This window comes from Bombus affinis, chromosome 16, assembly GCF_024516045.1.
Source record: "Bombus affinis isolate iyBomAffi1 chromosome 16, iyBomAffi1.2, whole genome shotgun sequence".
NCBI lineage: Eukaryota > Metazoa > Arthropoda > Insecta > Hymenoptera > Apidae > Bombus > Bombus affinis.
In genome coordinates this window covers 3,105,464-3,133,156 of record NC_066359.1, presented here as the reverse complement: position 1 = coordinate 3,133,156, position 27,693 = coordinate 3,105,464, and the positions used below count along the sequence as shown (strand labels likewise).

Here is a 27,693-nt window from a genome sequence, read left to right as displayed (position 1 = left end):
TTCTGATCTACGATCTCGTTAATTTAATTTTGGCTAAGTTATCATTGATAATTATAATTTGGTATATTACCGTAACTTGGTTTATTGCTCAACAACCTTAATGGCAATTTAAGGCAATTTAATGCGACAAAAGATAGGAATATTACAAACTGGACACGCTTCTACTTTATCACTAAAACGGAACCAAATGTCTGCAACACCTGCGACATACTAAACTCTGTTGAACGAGTACAATTTATATACAAATTACACAATTTGCTACAGATTCGTTTCGTTCCACTGGTCGTTCTTAACGTGTTCGCTAGTAACCTTGAAAGGTGTCAAAGGCGACTTTAAACACACGATCGAAGAAAGAAAAGGACAGCAGTACCATTTGCCAAGAAAACGCCACAAGTGAGAAGATCTAAGAATTCTGATCTTTTATTGGAAAATGTTCTACGCAGCAACGAGAGTACCGTAGCATAGAATCCAAGTGCAATTTTCTCTACCAAATAATTAATTACGAATAATGGCAGAAAGGTACAAAGTCCAGTGAACGACGGTTAATTATTTCTTGGCTCCTGTCCACGATCCATCTATTTGTGTTTGCCCGAACGCTGTGTTTCGTTTGCGGTTAGGAGCTGGCACGTACAACAGGCTTTTCCACAGGCTTTTCTTTTCCATCAACTTCGACTGCATTCGCGCCTAAGATTTCTCTTTTCCTTGAAAACTCGTCTCTTGGCACCTGCCGTATTTTTTCTACCAGCGCTCTTCGAGGGAAGCCAATTTTTACCACAACGTTCTTCGAGTCTGTTAGGATCTAATCTTAAAGTTAAGATAAATAATCTGTGGAAGACACGATGTTTATGTTGAAACAATATCAGGTGATATTTATTAAACAGAAGCAAATGTATTTAAAATATGAGCGAGTGATATGGTATAATTAACAAAGTGTGCAGGTCAAGAATTTATGGATTGTTGGCCAGTTACTCTCAGACTGACTGTAGGTAGTGACCCATGGTCCCTTAAAGATTTTCAAATCTTTGTGTCCTGTTCAATTGCCTGTGTAGGTGTCTATATAAAATTATTTGTGTCTATGTGTGTAATATCGTTGTATTCCAACAGAGTCCTATTTCGCGATGAACCAAGGCCCTCAATGCTGTTAACTCGAATGTCCCCGAAGATGATTGTTCCCGACCTTGGGGAACAGCGAATTTCGTCGATTTCGAATTACCAAATGTCGATGCGCCACCGCTGTGTAGAAGTTTAAAACGTGACGATAGATTCGCAGCGAGGAACGCCATTATGGATGAGCAAACTGAGGCCGGTCTTCCTGGTCCCGGCCATAAGTTAGCTGCCACCGGCTTGAACCCGGCTGCATGAGAGATACTCGCGGCAGCGCATTATTTACATATTTATATATTAAACGCTCGGCTCCTACCACGCGGCCCTATCCTCGGGGATCCCTTGTTGCCGTTTCGGGATACGAATCGGCGAAATTTGTGTTGTAACCAGCCGATTCCCCATGCGACTCGATAAAATTCTCCAGCCTCTCGCCTTCGCGTCTCTCCGCCCGCTCCTTCCTGCTCTTTTTTATGCACCTTAAAAATTTCTTCGGCAACATCAACTGGAAAAATGGTACTTCTCGCGCTGTTCTCGTGCCCTGTCGCCTGTTCAACAGCTCGCGGGCATAATTCGCGAGGAAACAGGATACATAGTTATTAAATTACTGGCCGAGTCTCCTCTCTGTGTATGCATTTTCGGCCGGTGGAATTTATCCCGTCGCTCCACCGGATCCAATTGCAGCTTAGAGCAAACTCCGTTTCGTCCATTTCGAATGGAAACGAACGAAATTTTTGGTCCGCTCGAACGGTCACGTGTATTTCTACCCGAACCGTGTACCTAAGCATCTTTCTGTGAGTTTTTAGGGTACTAAGATACGATCATTTGTATGTATGTATGAGTATGAGTATGTGGAAGTCTGTGCGTACACAGACGAATGCAAATGTTCAGTTAGTAGTGTGGTATAGAAGATGGCGAGGCAAAGAGAGTGGCGAGACGCGTGCAAATGTATATCGACGAAGATCTTGCGAATCACGTGTTAAACTGTTGACGTTATTAGATGTATAAAGAGAGAAAACGCGTGGATAAAGTGTAAGGTAGAAAATATATATTTAATAGAGGAGTGTAATAATAAGTAGGAATACAATTTGAGCTGGTCCAGATCCGCACGCTAGCAGTGTTACCTTATGACTGAAAAACCCCGAAGTCAACGTCGCCTGTCTATTGTTTATGGTCTGCCTTCGTGCCAGTCTTTCGTCTATATGCTGTCGATGGCTTCAGCGTTTGAGAAAACTAAAAAGACCAGATGTAGAGTTTTCGTAGAAGTGGTGACCACTTCAACACCCTCCCTAAAACTCTACATGCCTACAAACAATTATATCTTAATAATTTTCTAACTCTTGTCGTAAATACCTGAACCTTGATGTTGTCAATGTCTTCACAAATACATTTGCCAGCCGCCTTTCTCTTCTTCAGTCAAATTAATTTATTACCAAAAGACAAACTACGAGAAGACTAAACAGATCATGTATGTAGTACTCTACATGTATGTACTCTGTAACAGATCAGAGTTTTTCTTTTTTCTTTTTAGAAGTGATAAATACTTCGACATAAATAAATCTAGAGCTCTTTTGATATCAATTCTAAGTGTAATTTAAATGTTCCTATACATTTATTTCGGCGATTAGGGTCCACAATTCTCCACAGTTTTGAAGCAAACTATAATAAAATCGGAAGAAATAATTTGTCGCGTTCTACTGTTCTCTTTTTGCTGTCCTTTTCCAAGTTTACCAGTTTACCTATTTATTTACATTCACATAGATCTCTGAGAGTCATTAAACAATTGTATTTCACAGGCTTGTACAACATTGTATTAGTACGTTATTGTTTCATATAGTTGTACACACGTGTCAGTTGGTAGCGAAACCTGCTGCTAATAAATTTATGACAGTTTTCCAGCAAAAGGCTCTGGACGCTGTCAAACGTAATGCCACGTAATTGCCACGTAAAACTTAATATTAGAAACTACAAGCGAAGGTTAGGCTACGACAGGCGACTTCTGTACATACGAACGTGAAATAAATCTTAGATTAATACAACAGCGTTACGTGTACTTACGTATTTGCTATAAAAGCGAAGATTTATATCTGTAAATGTTTGTTTGATCGTTGATCTGTCGTCGGATTAGTCGGAATATTTTTATCCTTATCACCGTTCTAGCGTTATCAATTAACGATAAGAGCAATATGTTTCCACGTGCTATGTAAATAGCGACTTTGCCTTACGAAACAACGTTCGAATCTTTGCATTTTATTCGTTCGTTACAAGATTACGATCGTTTAAAGTCGGCAAGTTGCAATTTGTCTTTCGCGTTGGCTTCATCTGTAATTTCTTTTTTTTTTTTACGACTTTTTCATCGCATTTGTCACAAACGATCGTGCTTTTACGATACCTCGGGACTCGTACAACGGCGACTTATTAAAACTCGAAGCATCCGAATGGCGAAACGGCAGAAATACGGCGCTTTTTCGCCGTTCTGGTCGTAGGATCGATCGGTCGTTATCGATTGGCGCAAAAGCGAAAAGGGCAACTTGTTCGAGTTTTCCTTTTAATCGCTAGCGAGGCTCGGCGCGATGCGTCGGTTGGAGCGTGAGCTTGCGATATTCGAGGCGAAAGAAAAGCGTTTCCGACATATTTCATGCGGCCAAAGATAACGCGAAACGGTCACGTGAAACGTGTCAGAAGGAACTATGAAGATTTATCGCGGCCGGCATCGGTGCTCCGGCTGCCGGACGATCGATAATTCCTTCCTCGTTTGCTTGCAGGGCCGCGAGCTTGCAAGCCCGTTTAGAACGCGATAAAGTCGTTAGCGCGCATTATCGCCGGCCAGCCTTTCCCAAGGCCACGCCGCCCGCCTGAATAATACACGTTCCGTTTTATAGATCGCTTTATAGATCGGCTCGAGTCCATCGGGCTCGAGCTTTCGGTAAACGAGCTTCCTTGCCAATAATTTTCTTCGTTTCTTCGCACTGGAAAGTGCGGCAGAGCAGCGCTGGCAAGGTTGCGACGAGGCATAATTTGCACGCGTACTCCGCGGCGATACACCTCACAGCGAAGCGATCCACGTTGATTTCGTATGCGATCCGCGGGGGCCCGTCAAAACGCGCCGACTATGTCGCGCAACCTTCCAATAAAACACGCCACCAACGGCCATACAGTCCTATCGGAAAGTATGCGAGCTATCCTGCCATCCTAAGAAAAACCAATTTTCGATTCGCTCTTCGGTATCGCGTGTCTTTTGCCCCGTCGAAACCTTAGACGTCGTCCTGTTTTTTACCATTTTATCGGTTAACAAGCCGGCGACAGTCTACTTATTTATCGAGGTCCGCGCGCACGGCCACGCTTTCGAGAAGATTTCGACGCGATGTTACGAGCGTGTCTGCTGGATTAATATTTTTCTCGAGGCTGGTACCGCGCGGTCGAGAACGTCCCGGGAATGGTCCACGCCGCTCGTTAACATACTTTCGGTGTTGACTGTATGCGCGTAGAGAGCCGGGCTTCTACGAGGAGTAGGTTTCCGGCGGTGGAATTCCTTCGCGAGGCAGGCATCACAAAGGGACCGCGAGACCGTGCCAGTTGCCGGGGCCCATTTTGGCCGCGGCGCCATTTTGGTGAACCGCTTTATAACTCGGGAACAGCGTGCCTTGCTCTCGAGTCATCCTCTCTCCTCTTCGCAACCTGGTCACCGGCGTCCCCACTTTAATTTCCAGCTGCACGAACCCTGCACGGCCTGCGCAACCATGGTGCCAGAAGTCGAACCCGGAGCAAGAGTCAACGGATATCCACGTCCGTATCCGGCATAATTATGCAAAAACAGGGCGTAGGGAGGCTGGCCGAGGATCGGGCGAGATCAAAACGCCGCGGACGGGCCGGACAAATTGTTGGATTTATGGATCGGTGACGGGGCGAGAGGCCGCTGCTGGATCCACCCTGTTATCGTCAAAATCTCCGTAGCTTCCGAGAAGGGGCCACGACGGAGAAGGAAAAAGACGAGCGAACGGCGACCGATGTAAAGCAGCGCGCGCCTGTCTTCGTGCACCGTCCACCTTCTTCTCTCCTCTTCGCCGTATAATCTTAACGTCCCTGTGGTCGTGGTACCTGGTGAAAAAATTTGCCCGCGCCGCGATAAACGTCGCGCCGAATAAGGAGCGCGAGGAAACTGCGCGAGGAACGTGGCACGCGCGTTTCCTACCTCCGACGTTCCATCTTCTTCGCAGACTCAGCAACAAATTTCCTACTCGAGCGTCGCCCCTTAGTTTCCAGATTCCGTCTTGTCGCTCGTTATCGTCGCCAATTGTCCGCGTGATTTCCCGCAATTCGGATCGATCCGAGGGTCAAGGAGACGACGCTACGGCGGAACGCGATTTTTCATCTACGAATGCGCGCTGTGCATTCCGGTTTTTTTCGGTCTCACGGAGAATCCAGAGCCAGGTTGGGCGCCCGGTTTCGGCGAAAGCCAGCTCTCGATGGACCGGCTAGATTTCTATTCGCGATTAGGAGGCGCGTATACGCGTCCTACGTGACGAGAATGCTCGTCAGACGCGCGCCTCTCGTTGAACGGTCCGCGATATCGGGTTTCTGGCCTCTAACCACACCATCTGTTGCGTATCCGTGGCCGTTTGGCCCACGCGGCCTACGAATCCTCTCGCTCGTTCGCGATAACTCGAAGAACAGCATAGGAGGATTTCTCGTACGCGCACAGTTAACTAATTGGTTTATGAATAAGCTAGCGAGACGGTGATCGGTGGAATCGAGTCTCGATGATATAACAGACCGCCGATTCCTGGTGGTCACGCAGGGACAATGGTAATTACAAGCCAGGCCATTAGGACAATGCGTCGCGCCGCATGGGGCAGGTGTTTTTCGTTCGATCAGCGATGGCTACGAGTCCGCTTGTCTCGAACAATCTGCCCGCTTGTTTGCTGATCGAAATTTCCAGCAGTCAGTTGGACGCGCGGCTGTTGTTCGTCAGTCGCCTTTCAATCCACAACGCTATTTCTTTCGTCTGTTTATCGCCATCGTTAACATCCAGATACGATTGCACGCGTGCAAGCGTTCGAAATTACAAGCTTCCAACGGAAAGCTACGGGAAATGTCCGCGTGAGTTTCGATAACGAATATCGTGGGACGTGGGATTTTCGTTGGAATCGTTGGAGCGGAAGGCATCATCGATAGGTTCACAGACATCGCTAGGCTCGCGAGACGCGCAGGGTGATTCAGCGAATAGCGGAGAAGCGGCGTGCAAGTCTTACAGGGTCTTAAGGGCCGTTTCTCGCGCATTGTTTCAGACCCCCGCGGGGCTGTAGCCTCGCGAGTCATCCGGGAAAATTAGTTCGTCCGCGGGGGGTTCCTTGTTACCACCGAGGCGCCCTTTCCACCCCCTTTCCTCTCTTCGCGATACGTGAGAAACTTTTTTACCGCGTCGTCGAACCCGTTGGATTCGTCGTTCGTTCGCGCCTCTCCATCTCCTCGTCTCGGTGAAGACGGTCGAAGAATTTCGGCCGAGGATTCGCGCTGCTCATGGCCCAACACGTTTTCCTCTAGCGGTGAAAGTCGGCCGTGCACGTTAGAGGGGGAACTTTCGGCTTGTCGGAGTTGTAATTTGACCGTTTAGGCGGCGTCTCCTGCGGAGCGAGATCGACTCGCGTTCTCATAGTCATTCCCCGAGTAACTCGAATGCCATTGTTGCGTAACATAAGATACCGACGAGCCCGAATAATAAGCATCGCGGTCCCTAACGAAATTAATCCCTTTGTCGTCGCCGAGATTGAAATTTCTCCACGAGCAAACGCCGAATCGACGATTTGTCGAGGAAACAAAGAGACACTTGTTCCTTACCGCCCCCGGAGCCACGCCACGGGCAAAAGGTATCTCGATAATTGCGATCGGGACGCGTCGTCCGAGGCGTGAACGACACGAATAGGGCGTTGATTTGACGACACTCCCATCGGGGGGAGAAAACTCGAGGCGCACGCATGCATTATGCATCGCGTGGCCGTTGTTTGTGCGTAGTCTTCCACGCTTTCTTTCGCTTTTCAAACTCCCACCAGTCGCTGGGCAACCACCGACGTTAACCGTCCATTCACTCCATTACCTTTTTTCTAATTCCTCTCGCTGGTCGGCGGATCTTTGTTTCTTCGCTGCTTGGCTGGCCTCTGATCGCATCGTAATGTCGCGATGGTGTAACAACCACATCGCCGTGTCCAAGGTCGGTAAGTTTACCGATAATAATAACAACGACGCGACCAAACCAACGATAACCACAAACAACGAGATACAACCGAGAACCGGAAGACTGGAGCGGTAATTTTAAGCCAATTCCACGTCAACCGAGTGCAAGTGTCAGTCAAGTCGATTCCTAGGCTCGTTGGCTAAGGTTAATTAACAGTTGAGCTATTTCTACCAAAACAAGTCGAAATGACTTGTCTTTAGAAAATACGTAATACGATTTATTGCTTTCTTACACAAGCAATTCAATGTTGTGTAGTACATTTTTGGTATTATTTGTAGCGGCACATGAGTCAGAGGACAATTCGAATGATGTTGTTGTTTTGCCTCGGAGTATCAAGATCGTTGGAACATACAAAATGTGAGAATAAATAAACTGCGGGCAAAACGATGTCGCCGCTACGTACAGCCGTCGAACAAAGACGAATTCGAATTTTCCGACCCTCCCCCGATCAGTATAAATAAACGGACGCGATCGCGAGCGAATCAGTTATTAGCAGTTATTATACGAGTTATACGAGTTATCGATTAACATCTTCGAGTTATCTGCCAGCGATTATACACTGTCTTTGCGAATACGTTTGCACGAGCGACTTTGGACATTGTCTATATTTATTTATAATTTATTTCATTTATTTCGAATATATTCGACGGGTTGCGACAGCAAGTTCTCGTTACCGTTTTATCAATCCTCCACAATTCCACCACATATTAATCCAGCTGGGACTATGATCCCTGAACGAGGGTTGACAAATTTATGAAATTGTAGAGCCAGTCGTTTTGACTGCTGTGGTATTTCTAGTGTTAGCATCCAGCGATCCAGCGATCGATCCGGAATCTTCTTGATATCTGATATCGTCGTATCGAATGATACGCGGTAAAAATTTGAAAAACGCGTGGGAAGTTGTAGAAAACGAGGAAACTGGTTAATTGGGGTTCGATAAACAGATCGTAGGATCCTTTTACATTTTGACTGCTATTGGTTTAAGTAGCCCCGATACGAAATTATTTTCAATTTGAATACACAGAAAACAAAATAAAATTCGTTATATTATTCTTTCAGTTATCGTTGCGAAAGTCATTACATTATTGTGGAAAAAATATAACATGAAGTATGAATTATAAAATAAAATTGTAAAACTAGTCGATTTGACTGGTGTGGTAATCACCATATAGTACCGAGTGATACAATGTATCAAAGTACAGCGATAAAGATCGACGTAACGATTCTCCAACAAACTCGCGACGATTTAGAGTTCCGTATGCTTCGATTCGACCGAGATCTCGCGGACGATGCTGCTGTAATAATCGCGTACACGTGCACGGAGATGGACAGCTACCGTAGGTCCAAGGACAATTATTTTGGCCTCAGGAGCGAAGCCGACAGGTTGGCAACTCGATCTGTCTTTCATCTGGCACGCACAAACCGTTGCCGATACCAAGGTTCGTTCCCTTATCCGAACCTTTATCACCGCGTTACCTGACCAACGTGCACGGTAATAAATTTCGTCCTAAATTATGGCAGTCCGTTGCACGAAAACGACAAGACAACTTGCTGCAAGAGTGCGCGAAACGCGGTAACGTTTCTAGTAGTCTACGCTGCTTAGTCTAATTAATTCGCGGCGATTACTAATTGGACGATCTCGCGACCGCCTATCAACGAGTTCCAGCCGCGTGATCCACGGTGCATCCTGGCTGACCCTGATAGCGTTTCCAATTACGCTGTGTGTCGGCGGGCTGAAATGCTTGCAAGGTGCCGCCCGTTGCTGTTCGTCGTGGCCCGTTGTCAACCGGCCGAGGCCAAAGTGGACTCATAGCCGCGTTATCGACGCGACGTAAGCAATCGGAGCGATCGATCGATGTGGTAGCGATGGTGAACGCTGTGCTCACCTACCAGAACATCCCTACCGGCTACCGGCGCTCTCTCTCTGGCTCCTGCAAGCCAGATACGCCATCTTCTGCCGGGTCTCGTCGCGTCTTCTCCCGGCACTCGATCTGATATCTCGAGCCGCCTCCATCGGCTATCACTCTGCCCCTTCTCTGTCGCATTCTTTCTATTGCCGCGCGGTTCTCCGTGCCCTCTGTCCGAGTTATTCCGGGGTCGAGCCACAGACCTCGAGTCACACCGGTGATCCTGCAACGCTGCGTGTTTTTACGTTTCGTGGTACGTCGGCAGAGGATTTTCCGGTGGGAAGAGCGAGACGCACGGGCCGAGAACGACGGCAGGATGGACGGGAGGATTTTCTCGGGTCGGGTCCCGGGGCGTTTGTTCGGGTTCTGGACCAACCCATCCATCGTTCGGGTGTCTGCTCGGCTCGTTAGCGATTCTGCATGAGTTGTCCTCTGTTGGCCGGTTGTCTCTTGTCTTTTTTCGTGGGCTCACGAGCGAGTTGGGCCTCCGCGGGGCCCCCTTGACGCGAGACCACCCCGTGCACCCGACAGGTATCCCCGTCTGTCACGTGACCTGTCACGGAACCCTCGGACCCCGCTCGGCTGAGACTCGACCGTTTCCTCGGTCGACGTGATCGACGCTTCGACGGTACGGCGGACTGTCGACGACAACCGAGATTCGTACGTCGTATAAAATAAGTTTACGTAACCCGCAAGACGGGGGTTATCGCGCGTAACCGGTTACACGGTGGCCACGACGCGTTCAAGGCCTTCGATTTCCCATATTTCCTGACCAGCCGGCCGCCGCTGGAAATAACAACGAAATAAATTTCATTTCGTCCCGGCGCGGTAGTACGTTACACGTGTTGGATCCGGCCGATACCATCTTCGCCCGGTATCGATTTCACAAAACCTTCTCTCTCTCTCTTTCTCTCTCTCTCTGTGGCTGACTTGGCCACGTTATACTGGCTCTCTCAGCAGAGTCCTTTCCTTCCTGTCGACCAGCCATCGAATCGCTACCCGCCTCCGATTTTCCAGCCATCTCGAAGAAACGCCGCGATACCCAACTTCCTGGCGAAGCGAGTGCCCGAAGGCGGAGAAGCCCGACGTGCTCGCCGGATCCCGGGGACCAGGAGTTTAGACTAAACTGGCGGTTCCACGGGACAGGGTAAAAGGCATCGGTTGCCGGAACGCATGTCCTCCGGTTGTTGGACCATTTGCTCGCATCCCGTGTGGTCCGTCGATGTCCCCATTGTTTCTGAACCTGGCCGTCCGTATTCAAATTCGCTCGTTTCGAATTGGCCGGGGCCCCGCTGGCCGGCTCCGCTCGCGGATCCCGCGACCAAGCGAGAGCAACGAGAAGAGAAGAGAAGAGGGAAGGAAGAGAAGAAGGAGGTGGAGAGGCTCGCCTCCGTATTACGATCGGGCGAAACACACGCCGACTCGCTGAAGAGGGAGGAAGAAGAGAGTGGAAGAGATGGTGGAGGAGGAGGAGGCAGCAGCAGCAGCAGCAGCAGCAACAGCAGCAGCAGCAGCAGCGTGTTCGAGAGGAGGAAGAAGCGTGATGCACGGTGTAACACTGTGTGTGCCGGCGCACAGAGAGCGGAGAGAAAGACGACGACTGGAATAAAATATTCACAGCCGCGGCCCGAGCGGGGCCTTAATTGCGATCAGACGCGATCTCGGATTCCAACGGCCGGTGGGCCCACGAACCGAACCTAAGAAGTCCCCTCGAGTTCTTCTTGCTTGCTCGCCTCCTCTCTTCTCTCTCCTCGACCCCTCTTCGCCTCGCTCTCCGTCGCTTATTCCTCTTCCCTTCTGTTCCTCCACTCCACTCGGTGGTTGTTTCTTCTTTGAACCGTGTGCTGTGCTCTCTCGCTGTCTCTCCTCTACTCTCAGCGACCACGCACAGCTGCTCCTCTTATTCGTTTCTTCGGCCGTTTCGTTGCTCTTTCGAGTCAGCCTCCCTCCCGCCCCAACAGGCCACTACCGTGTCTCGACTCCTGTTTATCCTGTTACAATGAGATGTATCGACCTGTTCCGACCATCTACGAGCCGCGACCGCCGCTCCACGGGATTATTTAATTAGCTAGGCGATAGATCGGCCCGGTCACTTCCACTCGAATCATCGGATCTGCCCTTTTCTCTCGGGACCTGCGCGCTGCTCGCTCGAGGAAAAATCGTCCACGCCTTCGCGGCCATCCGCGCGAAACCGTAGGTTCGGGCGCGAGCCAAGTTTCCAATGTGCACGTGCAAGCAGATAAGAGGCGAGAAATATGCTACGGGTCCTCGTTCGTTTGTCTCTTCTAGTCGACAAGCGTGACTTGGATCGCGACTCGCGATTCGCTCTGCACTTTCAGAAACTCGTCTCTTTCCGCGGAATATTCGTCTTCGCACGATGACAACGAAACTCGATCAGCTTCGGGAAGAATATCGTAACGAAACGGTTCTGAGAACCTGGATCGCTTCAGCATTGTGTGTCCACTTTTAACGGTTCCCAGAGGAACAGTTAAGAATTCTATGGAACCTGATAATCGACTAACTTCTTCTTGCATTTGCCTCTGTTCATCTTCGTTCACGATGTCGTACGATCGGTCCTGCAAGTTTTACGCCGATCCATTTTTCGCACAAGCGACATAGCTGAAATTCTTGACAATATCTCGGTAATAAGCGAGCACGATAAGCGGAAATATTATCCGCGACAGGCGTACGAGGAAGATACGAACGTAGCTTCTATGCGGCGTGAAGGAACGAAAATTACGCGAAAAGTGGACGTACGATGTTCGCGCGCCAAGTCGTCGAGGCGCGAAAAGCGCGGGCCGTTGACGATCGCGTCGAGCGCGTTGACCGACGCTAATGCGACAGAAGAAGAGCTGTAAAGTAGACGTTGAATCGGCGGTCGTTCGCTCTCCTCCCACTCTGCCGAAGCTCGACAGGATCTCGCTGGTGGATTGCATAAGACGCATCGTTACCTAATATCGTTGGAAGCAGACGTCCCGCGTTAAACGAGCCGCAGGATATGTCTGAACGAATGCAACGGATCCAACTTACAATTAAGAACCTGGAGAATTTCGCGTCGGTAAGTGGCGTGTAAACGCAAATTCCTCAGGCTGCTTCCGCATAACTGCGAATCCGAAGGAGTCCAGCCTGGATCCTGGGAATGTTGGATTTTTTCCGCGGCTCCCCGCTTTCTCTCTATCCGTTTCTCTGGCTGCTCGGCGGATGTGAACGCGACGATAAGGCCCGGGTACGTGCGTGACTCTCTTTCCGTCTCCGAACCCCCGCCGCCTCCGATCCCCTTGACACGGCTTGGATGCATTGTTCCGCGCGATCTCCCGCGTACCTCTGCACCACGTATATTACATTGTTTCTCCGGCTGGAATTCGTTACCTCGAGCCCGTTACACCCGCCTCGCGTCCGCCTAGCGTTCGTCCCGCGACAGCTCCCTTTCTCCGTCAGAGCTTCTCGATCCTACGACGAAAAATCGTCACCGCAGATCGAGTAGATCCGCCTGTTTCGCTTAGCGACGCGTTCCCGTAGATGCGATGCGGATATCGTCGTTTGGATCGTAAGTTTCTAACGTCTCGCGTAGTTATCGACTTTGTTAGGTAGCAGACACCACGCACCGAGCGTTTACGTATCGTTTTATTTACCCTCGGACAGTCGAACAGCGATCGGATCCAATGGATTTCAGTGTTTGAACATGACCAATCGAACAGAGGCTCTAGATAGTAAAAGAACGTCTTTTCGTTATTTTCTGTTGCTATACAGATTTTCAGTTTGAACGAGTCGCTTATCCTTAATCGTTCAATGAGCGTAGCAAAGATAATTTCAATATAAGGAATCATATTTCGATCTTTTTCTGTTATTAGATTTTCAGTATGTTTGAGTGAATTCCTTATCTTTAAAAGTTCAAAGACTGTAGCAAGATCATTTCAATATGAGTATCGATTTCTTGATCGTTTTCTGTTATTAGATTTTCAGTTTGAGTGAATTACTTATCTTTAAAAGTTCAAAGACTGTAACAAGATCATTTCAATAAGAGGAATGATTTCTTGATTGGTGTCTGTTATTATATTTTCAGTTTGTTTGAGTAAATTCCTTATCTTTAAAGGTTCAAAGACTGTAGCAAGATCATTTCAATAAGAGGAATGATTTCTTGATTGGTGTCTGTTATTAGATTTTCAGTTTGTTTGAGTAAATTCCTTATCTTTAATCGTTCAAAGAGCGTAACAAGATCATTTCAATTCGAGAAATCATATTTTGATCGTTTTCTATTACTAAATTTTCAATTTGTTTGAGTGAATTGCTTATCTTTAAAAGTTCAAAGACTGTAGCAAGATCATTTCAATAAGAGGAATGATTTCTTGATTGGTGTCTGTTATTATATTTTCAGTTTGTTTGAGTAAATTCCTTATCTTTAAAGGTTCAAAGACTGTAGCAAGATCATTTCAATATGAGGATTGATTTCTTGATTGTTTTCTGTTATTAGATTTTCAGTTTGTTTGAGTAAACTCCTTATCTTTAATCGTTCAAAGAGCGTAACAAGATCATTTCAATTCGAGAAATCATATTTTGATCGTTTTCTATTACTAAATTTTCAATTTGTTTGAGTGAATTGCTTATCTTTAAAAGTTCAAAGACCGTAGCAAGATCATTTCAATAAAAGGATTGATTTCTTGATTGTTTTCTGTTATTAGATTTTTAGTTTGTTTGAGTAAATTAATCTTTGAGTAAATTAATCTTTGAGTAAATAAATCTTTAAAAGTTCAAAAACTGTAGCAAAATCATTTCAATAAGAGGAATGATTTCTTGATTGGTGTCTGTTATTACATTTTCAGTTTGTTTGAGTGAATTCTTTATTTTTAATCGTTCAAAGAGCGTAGCAAGATCATTTCAATATAAGGAATCATATTTTCATCGTTTTCTTATCTTTAAACGTTTAAAGACCGTAGCAAGATCATTTCCATATAAGGAATCATATTTTGATCGTTTTCTTATCTTTAAATTCCTTATCTTTAATCGTTCAAAAACCGTAGCAAGATCATTTCAATATAAGGAATGATTTCTTGATTGTTTTCTGTTATTAGATTTTCAGTTTGTTTCAATGAATTCCTTATCTTTAATCGTTCAAAAACCGTAGCAAGATCATTTCAATATAAGGAATGATTTCTTGATTGTTTTCTGTTATTAGATTTTCAGTTTGTTTCAATGAATTCCTTATCTTTAATCGTTCAAAGAGCGTAGCAATATCATTTCAATATAAGAAATCATATTTTAATCGTTTTCTGTTATTACATTTTCAGTTTGTTTAAGTCAATCCCTTATCTTTAATCTTGGAACGATCTTATGAATTTAAATGATCGTTCCAAGATCATTTCAATTAGAAAAATTATATTTCGATCGTGTTCTGTTACTAGATTTTCAGTTTGTTTAAGTCAATCCCTTATCTTTAATCTTGGAACGATCTTATGAATTTAAATGATCTTCAAACGGAACGCCATTTATCTATGAGAATTTTGTAAATAGAATAATATCCTCTTTATCCAGTGATATGTTATTCAAGCGAACGATATATGACATGTTATCTTGATCTTAAATTTACTATTCAACTACGTTTTACATCTATATTATACATAATTTTTATTTTTTATTTTTCTTTCCTTTCCTTTTTTTCCAAGCTTCTGTATCCGATCACTATCTGTCGTTGTAAATGTATGTATTCTAATAGACTCACCCTATGTTACATATACATAAATACGTAAATAAATAAATAATACGCGCACACAAGTCTATAGTCGCTATCATCCTCGAGGATACCATTTACCGGTTAATGTTCCTGCTTCTTGTAAACGATGATATTAACTGTGAGTTATTTCCCTTTTGATAGATTTTGTACAGGAAAACACGTACTTACATTACATTAGATTACTCGTTTTATAATAAAAGAAAACTTTTATCCAGCCGATGATATTTTGAGATAGGCGTGCTAAAAATTCGTTAAAAATTCGACTCGATGCATTTTAATTTTTAGACCAAAGTTAATGCATTCGTCAGCTTTTCTCTTTCACTTTGCGACGTGAGCTTTGCTCTTTAAAATCGTTCAACGAAACTCTCAAGTTGTACAGGGCATCTAAGGTTTCTCTGGCTTATAGTCCTCACCGAGAGGAATAAAATACGGTTAAACAAATTCACTGTTTATTAGCTTATTTAATTACACGGCCAATCAAATACGAAGCGCCGATCCTGTTCGCAGCATTGCGTTTCAGTGAACCGAGCAACGATCGCGCTATTTTCCTCTGCTCGTCTCTGTACGCTTTTGCCAATGGACGAGTAACTTTTTTATTCCAATTCCGTAGAAAGTGAAAGGCTAAGTCCAAAGCCAAATTCCACGCCAATTGCTCTACTTCTTCGTTGCTGTTGCAACCTTGTCCTGCTCGCAACTCTTCAGGCGTTCGCGATTTAGCGCAATTTGCGCTCCATCCGAATCGCAGAAACCGCACTTCCGCCGCTTAACTTTCCAGCAAATTTCTTCGATCGTTACGCGATCATGTTCGATCAGTAGCCGAACAGCTTCGAAGTTCGCTCGCTTTACAGTTGTCCCGACGCGAATGCCACGCGTTTTGAACGTATCGACGTCTACCAAAAGACGAACTCTCGTGTTCTTCGTAATGTTTCATCTGCAAATAGTAATCGCGATCTACGCGACATTTCGATGGTTAACAATATCCCATGATTACGCGTTGTGCAATGGAACGTTACTTTGTCGCTCATCGCGTTATCTTCAGGAAAAGCGATAGAAACAGAACGTGTTTAACGCTAATCGGAGCAGACCCATTGAAACGACCGGTTTGAAAATCGAACGAAAGATTGTACATTTGTCATTTGTATTGCTCGTCCAACCTGATGTAAATTCCTAAATTATCTGATCGATCAATTTCTCAATTTTCGTTGATATACGAATTTACATAAAGTTGGCCGAACAAAAGAAATACGATTTTAGATGAAATGTTGAAACCGGTCGTTTCACCGGCCCTGCTAAGCTTCGTGTTAAAACGCGCCTATTTCAACTCCCACGCAGTCCCATCTGGATAATTGACACATTTCGACATTGCCACATCGTGCAGGCTCGCCGCGACCAGTTTCGTTAACATTCACTCGTACACACGAAATACGAAGATTATTCCATAAAAGTTTCATCAAAAATTGTTACAGTCGGAGCGAAGCTTCGCTCCCAGCGAAACGCAGCGCCAAGAAGTTGCGCGACGATCTTCTTGAGATCGTTTTAACAGTTTGACTGCCACGTCAAATTCGCATGTTTCGCCCGCAGTGTTCTAACGCAGTGCACCGTCAGATGCAACATTTCTTCTCATTCTTTTTAATTGATGCTCTAATAAAAATGTTTAATTGTTCAATGGAGCACTTTCTATTTCAGAGTATCTTCTATTTATCGGTTATATTCAAAACGCCCTAACTTCTCATTCAATTTTCACGATTGTAAGAAGTCGAAGCTCTCCAATGACCAACGTGGCAGTGAAATCTCTCACGTCCCTAAACTTCAATTTCGACTTGCTTCTCCGCGATCATAGTTTCTCTCTCAACGATTGACCGGAAAACGATGCAAACCACGGCGAATTCGAAGATCGAATTCCCCCGTCGATGAATTACGATCCCTTGAAAGTTGACATGGGAGGCTTTGCCTGTGACGACCGGATGACGAGGGCAATGATTTTTTATTGGCTGGGATCGCTGTTTGACCGAGGTCGCTGTGCGCTGTACAATGCGGAAAGTATGCCAACGTGGGCGACACGCGGATAAAAAATAAAGTAATTATAGGCATCCCGTAGGTTCGAATATTCTAACGGGTGAATTCTTCTTGGAAACGGAGAAGCTAACGTGTTGGAACGTTTCTCGCGGAATAATCGAGTTCACCGATATGCTAACGCGTTGTCATCGATAAAGCAATTTATTTCTTCGGTCGACGGACTACCGTTAGTTAGCAGCTGTTGCGAGGCCTCGTCGTGTCAAGATCCCAGCCATCTAACATTCCTATTGCTCGCCAGGCTGAATAAATCGTTCGACGTAACCTCTGCCCGATCTTTCGAACGAAAGCAACCGGAGCGTAGCTGAGCGCAGTGGACTCGACCGCGCGCACATCCAACGTTCAAAAATACCCGCCATAAAAGGCTGCTGTTTCCCTTTATCGCCATTCTGCATGCGCAGCTCTTTAATTGGAACCGCGGAAAACGGCCCATTCGACGATCTTTCAGTAAAATCCTTCAGACTCTAACAGACTCTGGCAAAATCTCAGAATACGATTTTCCTGTCGTATCTTTCACTTGCATTTTTCCATTTTTCAGTGTCTACATGTCTTTCCGTATTCCAAGAATTCTACGATTTGTACCGCGTACCGCGATACGGGACAAATAGCGATGTATGAGATTTATGGATTATAGTTAGTAGATTGATGTGTTTTATATATGCAGGGTCCTTTGGAGAGATTGGACATTCCTTATGGAAGAATATAAATAATGTGCAATGAAGCTTCCTCAGTCTCGGCTTAGTTTTCGAGAAAATCGAGTTTAAACATTTATCAAATATGCTTGAAAGTGGCTAATTGCGGATTGGAAGTACTAAATAATCGACAGGAGGTTATTCTACGTGTAAAGATAAGTGAAAAACGTAGAGTAACATTTTCCCGTTCGCGGCTTCGTTTTAATGAAGATAAAGTTCCAACGTTTAGCTAAGAATCGACCTGGTACACGCGTATGATAAATTTCAGAAACAAGGCGCCTTAAGAAAAATTGTCCTCTCCTGTCGACTATTTGGTCCGGTCTTCTCCGAAATCAGCCACGTTCGCGCATACTCGACAAACGTTCAAACTCGATTTCCTCGTAAACCGACCTGAACACTTTCATTCCACATCTTCTTGTTTTTCCACAAGCCATCGTGTGCTGCACGCTTGTACGCGTTACTCGGCCGCACCCTGTGTACGACAACAGCTCTTCTTCTTCGACTCTTTTAGACACAGTTTCACGAAGTTGAAAATTCTTGCCGGAAATGATTCTTCGTTCACGTTGAATTCTTGTTCCTGGGCAACGAACAACGCCGTTGCAAGAGCCGTTGCTCGTGATCGGTGGCGATCACGAATGCCGAGCCAGCTCGTTAATTCGTTGGACGGAAGGTGTCGAAATCGGGTGGCCGAAGACGAGGCACGCGCGTGCCTCTTGCAGGATTCCGTGGAACACCGTAACGGAATCAGAAGCGTGTTTTTTCGTGGTATGGCGTGAGGCTGCGGAGAGCCGAGGAGGCGCTGAGGCGTCGCGGGGACCAGATAAAAATCTCCTAGTGGCCGCCGTGTGACCAGAATTCCATTATTTCCACCGTGGAATCATGCACTCCGGCCTCCTGCCGGAGTGTCGTCCACTGCCCGCCGTACATTTCAATAAGCCGTGGCCAATTACGCGGCGAGTTTATGGAACGGGCCATCCAGTTCGCGACCTCTTTTCCTTCTAACTTCTCGCCTCCGTGCCTCCTCTCTCTGTTCCAACGAAACCTTTACGATCCGTGTTTGTGAGAATCGCACGAGGATACGTTCTCTGGCGAAGCTTTGGCTTCGGTACAAATATGTACAAGCTTCCAGCCAGATGTATCTCTCGTTTTATATTTTGATAGCGGTGTTTTCAACAATTTTAACGATCGTCCCAATGATTACGTAAACGCGCGAGTGCGTGTTTGCCTGTGTATTATATCTGCTTTTGTTTATCGTGTTTATCGTAGCCTTACACGAAATCAGATTGAACATTGAACATTCAACGTTGCCTGTCGAACGTAAAGCGAAGAAACGCGCGCGCCAATTTCTGCACACTTGCGTAGGTCAAGGTTCTCTTGGATCTACGTTAATTTAATTCATTTAGATGTAAGATCCAGGCGAACCTCGACCCAGGCAGAAATTCCCGCGCGCGTTTCTTGTATTTCTTATGTTCGCTTTATATTCTAATTTAGATCCAAGCTTCTTTCCTAAAGTTTCGTTTCTAAATCGCGTTTATCGTTGAAACGCGACGTACAAGAAGAAGCCCCGATACGACGCGTACGATAACGCACTAAATAATGCAATCACCGCTCAATCTGAAGACTCCGGGGAGTTCAGGTAAATTAGTATTGCTAATGGGAAAGTAAATTGCGCGAATTACCACTTAATTACACTCGTAGGACTACGATAACGACAAGCCTCTCTAAGTAAGCTTCCCTGAACTCAGCTCGAGCTTTTCTATTTTCACGTCAAAGTTTCGAGCTTTCGACTAGATCGACATTGGGCAATTTTTTGGCGGATTTTTTTAACAATACTACACAACCGCGTAACAGTGTGCGGAGCGTATTATCTCGTTTCGCTTATCGCGTCCCTACAGTCGATGTTATTTAAAGTTCCTTCGGACGTGGCTGTTCGCGCTTAAACTTACAAATTCGCGCCACGGTATTTTCCGTGTCCAAAGGATATTTCTACGTTCAACGACGACGTGGTTTCGTTTTTATCGCGTCGCCAGGCTTATTAAGAAACTCGCGAGCTGCCATTTGGCTCCAGGCTTTTCGAATAGCGTGTGTGGAAAGAGAAAGCTCGCCTCGTGGATCAAATTTCGTGAGCGAATATTCAAATAGAGTTATGAATATTTCGTGGAGCTAATAGATAGCTGGAGAGTTGTACTTGGCGGAAAAAAAGAGGAGAAAAAGAAGAGGAAAGACCGGCGTTTCGTGAGCTATCGGCGCAAATCAACGGAGAAATTGAAATTCATACGCGAGATTATCGGCGATTCGTCGGCGAAAAGCACACGCCACTGCGCAATCTCATCTCTGTGCCGTTTAATGGCACTTTGTACCCATGGAAATTAGCTACCATTTTGTCACTGCTTCACTCGGTCGCGATCCATCAGTTTTCTACGTCCCCAACTCGCTTCTCTTCCGATGAGCAACGAGATTCCTGTCGCTTTTGTTGTAGTACAAGTTTTTCCAACTTCGAAGAGGTCAGAGCCTTTGAAGTATAAAGGCAGCCACAAGACTTTCGCACACAGACAATTGCAATAATTTTTGTTATAACTATTGTTATCGTTGAGGATTTTGGATCTTAATAGCCGAAATAATGGTATAGGAAGACTGGATGAATTAGAACGTGTTAATTTATTTTGTCCTTTCACTTTTATACCGTGGCTTCTGAAAGTATTGATAGACCTTTTACGATCACCGTACGCATATTATACGAAACATTTTCAAATTTCATTAATGCTGTAGTGACATCCAACTATCATAATTATATTTTTAAAATCTGAAACGATTCCGAGAATGAATGCAGAAATTATAAGATATTTAGTACAAGTACGTGCACATATAAAAATATTTAAATAAGCGATCATTCGTAACATTAGTAAGTCTCAGTATTCGGTGGGACCATTTTTAACATGATACATTATACGCTTAAGGTGACTATACATACTGTATATTAACTTTATATTAAATACAAGTTTGTATCAAATATTCTGTAACTTTTATATGTATTTTCAAATTGGCAATATAAACAGGGCGATCTCGTTATAGTGCTAACAAAATTTCCAAATGTTTTATATACAGCACACAATATGAATATTAAAGTTCTCCGTGTCAAATGTAAATACTTTAGCGAGCCACTGTATATATCAACGTTAACAGCATGTTTTTGCATATCTGGAAATAAAATAGAAGTAAACTTTCAAAATATCTGTTGAGAACTGTGGATCTTGATGGCCGAAATAATGGTATAGCAACACCAAATTTACACTTAGAATTCATATTAGAACAGTTATATATTTATTTGACGAAGGATCTCAAAGATATTCATCGATATACATTTGCACGCGTCTCAGCATTCTCTTCGTCTCTCCATCTTCCATACCAACTGACTCAACAGTTTACATTCCTTTGTTTTCGAGACGCACAGCCACATTCACACACGCGTATCGCTATTACGCAACTAATCTAATCCAGCACATAAAATTATAGATATTTCTCCTTTTACTTTTCGTTTGTGACTTGAATATCCACACGCGAACCTTCCACAGTATCGACACTGTGTCTCAACAAACTTTGTTATTCGAGCAGCGAGGCTCGAGCTTAGGCTGTGGCTATTAATCTCAATTTAATTGCTTTAACCTGAATTGCTCTAAATCGAACTAATCACCGATTAACAGTCAACAAGCTGGAGTACAAGTGAAAGAAATATTTTTTTCGAGGTAGATGCTGGCTTCGCTTCTTTCTTGGTGCAACGAGCTTGAACACTGTTCACCAAGCAATTGGAGCAACTTGTACGAGATGTTCTACCGCATTCTCCAAATTTTGCACGTTCAGACTGTCGCTTATCTCGCTCGTTGCGAAACTACCTCAACGACACGAACTCGTCTTCCTCGGGAGATTGCAAAGACGACTGGAAGGTTTCTTCCTGTCGGAAAACAAAGAGTGTCCCTGGACGAAAAAAAATATCAATAACGACGACCGATGTTTCAAGATTCGCTTTGTCAATCAATTTTGACAATATTGGTTCGACAATGCGTATCGATCCTCGGCTGTCTCGAGATATTGACGATGTGTATTGATAGTCCGAGGGCAGCCTAAGCGATCCTACGCCGATGGAATAACAAAGTTGCGACAAAGATGGCGAAAAGTCGATTGAGATATGTACAATTTTATGTGCTAGACTAGTTTAGCTGCGTAGTAGTGATACATGTATATGAATATCAGCGTGCGGGAGTATGTGTGTGCGCGGCGTCTGGAAAACAAAGGAATGTAAACTGTTCAGTTAACAGTCGGCTATGGAAGAAAGTGGTGAGACGCGTGCAAGTTTGTATCGATGAATATCTTTGAAATCGTTTGTCAAATAAATATAAAACTATACTAATATAAATTCTAAGCGTAAATTTAGTATTCCTATACCATTATTTCGGCTATCAAGATCCAAAATTCTCAACAAAGCCATCGAAAGCAATGGCGTATATAACGTCGATCGAACACACCTTCGGTTTGCTCGTAAAACCGGAGCGGACGCTTCAGGTTCCGCTCGATGGACAGTGGTTTTCGAACAGGAGCGCTACCGTTTTAGGGAAAATCGAGGATTTCAGCGGGACTGGACGATTTCAAGAGCTTCGGAGTTTCAAAGAAATTGGTCGGTGGTGCGTGCGTTAGATGAGAAAGTCGGTAGAACGGGTGCCACGCGTTCGAAGAAGAGGAACAAACGAGGGGAAGATGGCGCGACATTAACGAACGTTCTCCGGGCTGGTATCGCGATCCTCGATCGTTTTACACCGGTGGAGTTCATATGTCGGTGGTCGTAGAATAAAATAAAATAAAATAAAGGGACGGCGTGCCACTGAATACAAAAAATAGGCCCATTAATTCGTCGGCTTATGTCCCGGCGTCTCGCGCGTTCTCACAGCGTCGTCACGCGACTTCGTGCCCTTTCTTGTCCGACTTCCACGCGAAAAGCCTTCTCACGAACGAAAGTTTTACCAGCGGACTCGCCCATTCGTCTCCAAACTTCTTCGTCCAACGTCAGATCTCGTTTCGAACGAGCGTCTGGCGAGGAACGGCCGACGTTTCGATGGCAAACCGAGGATTAGCGCAATTCCGAACAAGTGGAGGGTCCGCGGTTTTACGAAACTCCGGAAGAGGGATCGTTCGTGGAACGTCAAAAGCTACGCTCTGTTCTTCCCCAGGCGAATCACGTAGCAGCGTACGAATTTCCACGGACGCTGCTCTTTGGCCGGACGATTTTGGAAAACCAGCGTGCGATCGGCTGCCCATGATCCTTCGGCTTATCGCTCGATAACGTTCGAGTGGAGAATCTCGATCGTCTCCATTTACGAAGCAACGAGGCTGAGAGAGCGAAGATTCTTCCGAATTATTTTCATCTTATTTTTCGAAGACCGTTCAACCTCTCGCAACAGCTACTTAAGCGAAGATCAGCTTCCATCGCTGTAATATCGCGTCAGATGCAAAGCGAATCGCGTCAGAACAATTGCAGCTAACAGCGACGTTGTAAGTAAATTTTGCTACAAATGCGATCTGCATTCATCGTAGCACCGATTTATAGCGCGACTCGATTTCGCACGAGGCAACGAGCTAACTATAGAAGAAAGTATGTACAGGCGTCGTTCGTATCACGCGGTGCAATCAACAGCTAAGAAAAGTACGTAAACGTAGTATTTCTTCGTAACTGAGAGAGACGCGTTTATCAAAACGATGGATAATTAGCTTAAAGCATTACGTGTTAATACTAGAACTACCACACCAGTCAAATGGATTGGTTTTACAATTTTATTTTAAAATTCCTACTTCATGTTATATTTCTTTCCGCAATGATCTAATGACTTTCGCAACGATAACTGAAAGAATAATATAACGAATTTTATTTTGTTTTCTGTGTATTCAAATTGAAAATAATTTCGTATCGGGGCTACTTAAACCAATAGCAGTTAAAATGTAAAAGGATCCTGCGATCTGTTTATCGAACCCCAATTAGCCAGTTTCCTCGTTTTCTACAACTTGCCACGCGTTTTTCAAATTTTTACCGCGTATCGTTCGATACGACGATATCAGATATCAAGAAGATTCCGGATCGATCGCTGGATCGCTGGATGCTAACACTAGAAATACCACAGCAGTCAAAACGACTGGCTCTACAATTTCATAAATTTGTCAACCCTCGTTCAGGGATCATAGTCCCAGCTGGATTAATATGTGGTGGAATTGTAGAGGATTGATAAAACGGTAACGAGAACTTGCTGTCGCAACCCGTCGAATATATTCGAAATAAATGAAATAAATTATAAATAAATATAGACAATGTCCAAAGTCGCTCGTGCAAACGTGTTCGCAAAGACAGTGTATAATCGCTGGCAGATAACTCGAAGATGTTAATCGATAACTCGTATAACTCGTATAATAACTGCTAATAACTGATTCGCCCGCGATCGCGTCCGTTTATTTATACTGATCGGGGGAGAGTCGGGAAATTCGAATTCGTCTTTGTTCGACGGCTGTACGTAACGGCGACATCGTTTTGCCCGGAGTTTATTTATTCTTACATTTTGCATGTTCCAACGATCTTGATATTCCGAGGTAAAACAACAACATGATTTGAGTGTCCTCTGATTCATGTGCCACTACAAATAATACCAAAAATGTACTACAAAACATAGAATTGCTTCCGTAAGAAAGTAATAAATCAATAAGTATAAAAATATTCTATTGTTACGTATTTTTTAAAGATCAGTGATTTTCACTGGTTTTGGTAGAAATAGCTTCGTGTTAACTATCGATAGTTCTAGTGTTAATACGTAACGCTCACAGTATCAATGGTATTATGTCAGTTGAAAAAAAAGTCACCTACATTTCAGAAAATATTGGATATACATTTTCAGAAAATATTGGAAAATTTGTCCACCGCAAAGGGATTAATTCCCGACGAACTAAAAACGAATAAGAAATTTGCATATTGGAATCTTCTGCATCCCAGACGACTAAGAAACGGCTGGAAAAAGGTGCAAAGCGAAACAATTCAATTTTCACTGTGTCACTTTGCGCACCGATTTTTTCAATTTCTCCAATCTGTGCGATTTCCAAACTGTGTAGGTTGATAGAGCGAAATCATATTACAGAAAGAGCAGCGCGGTACTGGGATTTTCCCAATCGCCGACTGTCGTAGCAATAGTCGCTATATCGTTGTACACGGAGAAAATAATTTCAAAGAAGATATCTTCCGTATCGATACAGCGATGCAGCGGATAAGAAACAGCATCGATTTACAATTTACCATTGAATCGTCGAAACTGTTTTCCTCGGAAACGCTGATATCGGATCGATATGTGTACAGTAGGTCATCGATATCGAACAGAGTTTGTTTTCTTAGCTGGTTAAATTACGAGCTTCGATTAGCATTAACCGAGAGAACGTGCAATCGCATGATTTTCCCTCACTGCGTGCTGCCTCTTCTCGTCCGCTTTTTTCACAGGGTAGAGAAGAAGCGGACGGCGATGCTGGAGAAACGGAATAAATCCGCCGACAGGCCGTCCATTTTCATGAAGCACGTATCTCCATCGAGGTGTGAAGACGTTATTCAAAATGTACAGCCATTAACCATTGGCATCCTACGGAACTGCCGGCCCTGAATTAACAAGTACTCAATGTGCGCCCGTACATCACCGCGAGGTGTCAGCCGATTCAGAGAATCGTCTCCCTCGATCTCGGAAGCCATTCACGATGCGACCCGTCGCGATTAACATTTCAAATATTCACCGGACGGGAACGGGCAGCTACTTAGGTCCTCCTTGTCCACGGCAAATCAGAATTTTCAACGTCCTCGACGTTCTCCACCGACCATTTTCCCCTCTCCTCTGGTAGTCGTTCGCTCGCTCGATCGTCCAGCAATAAATTAATTTCCCGCCAGTATCAAGAAAACATTTACGCAACGATCGGCTCGTGCAACTGCTAGATCGTTATCGGTCGCTCTTCGAGCTCTTAATTACGTCGCTTTTTATCGAGTAGCCGAGGAAGTCGCGGTTTTCGTCATCTCCGACAGCGACCACGTTCGTTCACTGTGACCGATATACAGTTGAGCATTCGGCGATCGCGAAATCTCCAGCGCCGCTTTCCATCTTTCGTAAATTATCTTTAATATCCGGAACAGCCGCTGCAAGTCGTTCGTTTCTACGTTGTTGCACGTGGAAACTCGAAAGGAGTTACCACGGATAGGTACGAGCTTTCCCACAAGCTTTTCGTTTATCTGGATCATCCGACAGCGAATTTTTATGCGAATTCGCGTCTCTGTGAACCTAATGGTAAATGAGATTCGCTTGGTGCGATGAAAGTTGCGCTAAATTGTCACAGATGTGTCCCTCTGGTACAAACGCGTCCGCTACAACGACGAATGTTTATACAAACGTTATCTTTATTTTAATGGAACAAGATGGATCATACGTAATTCAATAAAATAATATAAAAAGAAAAATATCGTGCGTGCTGCTATTTGCTTACAAAACGAGAGAATCTTCTCGGACAATCTGATGATAATTTCCACGTTTTTATTATATTTCTTTGGGTATTAGGTGGGTTTCTGTACCTTGAAATTTGCCAAGATCGCGTACAATTTCACGATCTACCGATTAGCCGCGTTTCATCGAATTGTTTTACACGGCGTGAAAGTTTGCAACGAGCTTTGTCCGAATTATTTTTAGAAACATCTTTTTCCCAGCCTTGTAACACGCAGGTAGCGTATATCGATCTGTAACATGCAGTTAAATTGCTACATATGAATTATTATAATTAAATCGATAAAGTTGAATTAATTATAGATATAATAACACGTAGCCACGTTTCTGTCAGAATGATCGATGGGAAAAGTCAACGTTAATTTTCCGAAAGGTGAAATGTACAGTGACGGACAGAAGAAAATCTAAAGTCGCCAAGTAATTTACTTGTGTATATGCGCATATTAATTACCTTTGTATTTGATATACATATTTCACCGTGCTGCTGACAGTTACTTATACCACTTAGAATACAGATACACGTATTTATTCTCTGCTCTCGTGAAATACAATCTGCAAAATTATAATACGTTTCGTATTATACCTGTCCGGACTTTCTTTCAGTTCATTGCTGTGCCTATATTTACTGCAAAGGTAAAAATTCCACAACCTATAATTTTCAGAGTGTCGATGTCTTAAATGATGTATGGAAGACGAATTGATTTGTCGTTCTTTTATTTATGAATCTTAATTTTCATTCGTAGTCGTTTCACTTTTATCGGAAACAAGTTATATCGCATCTGTCTGTATTACATCTACGTTGGAATAGTCTAAGCGTGAAATCAAATTAATGAAATTAATTCCTCTGCACGAACATTCGATTCCGTGGTTGCAGAACTTTCTGACAGAGAAATGAGCCGGTTAACGCTTACCACGCCAGGCTCGGTTAAGCGACCGGTTTCAAAATTTAATTTAATGTACGTTTACTGTTATTTCTTTTGTTCGTCCAACTTTATGTAAATTCTTATAGCGTTTGATTGATCAATTTCTCACTTTTTTTTTTTTTTTTTTTGATAAAATGGATTTGTAAAAATGAGCAGTTTCAAAAATTATTTTATTATACATTCACTGTTACTTCCTTTATTCGTCCAACTTTATGTAAATTCTTATAGTATCTGATTGATCAATTTCACAATTTTTGGTAATATAATGAATTTATAAAAATGAGCAGTTTCAAGATTAAATTTAAAATTGTACATTCATCATTTCTTCTTCAATTCTTTTCTTCGTGCAACTTTATGTAAATTCTCATAGTATCTGATTGATCAATTTCTCAATTTTTATTGATAAAATGAACTAATAAAAATGAGCAATTTCAAAAATTAATTTACTATACATTCACTGTTATTTCCTTTGTTCGTCCAATTTT

General features: G+C 44.1%; 1 long non-coding RNA gene across 1 annotated transcript in view; it reads left to right on the top strand.

Annotated features, from left to right (window-relative positions):
- The first annotated feature begins 1,895 nt into the window (after positions 1-1,895).
- LOC126925492 (uncharacterized) overlaps positions 1,896-27,693 on the top strand; it is a 103,464-nt gene continuing 77,666 nt past the window's right edge. The window contains exon 1 of the long non-coding RNA XR_007713953.1: positions 1,896-2,308. This is a non-coding gene — a long non-coding RNA (uncharacterized LOC126925492). The remainder of the gene's footprint in view (positions 2,309-27,693) is intronic.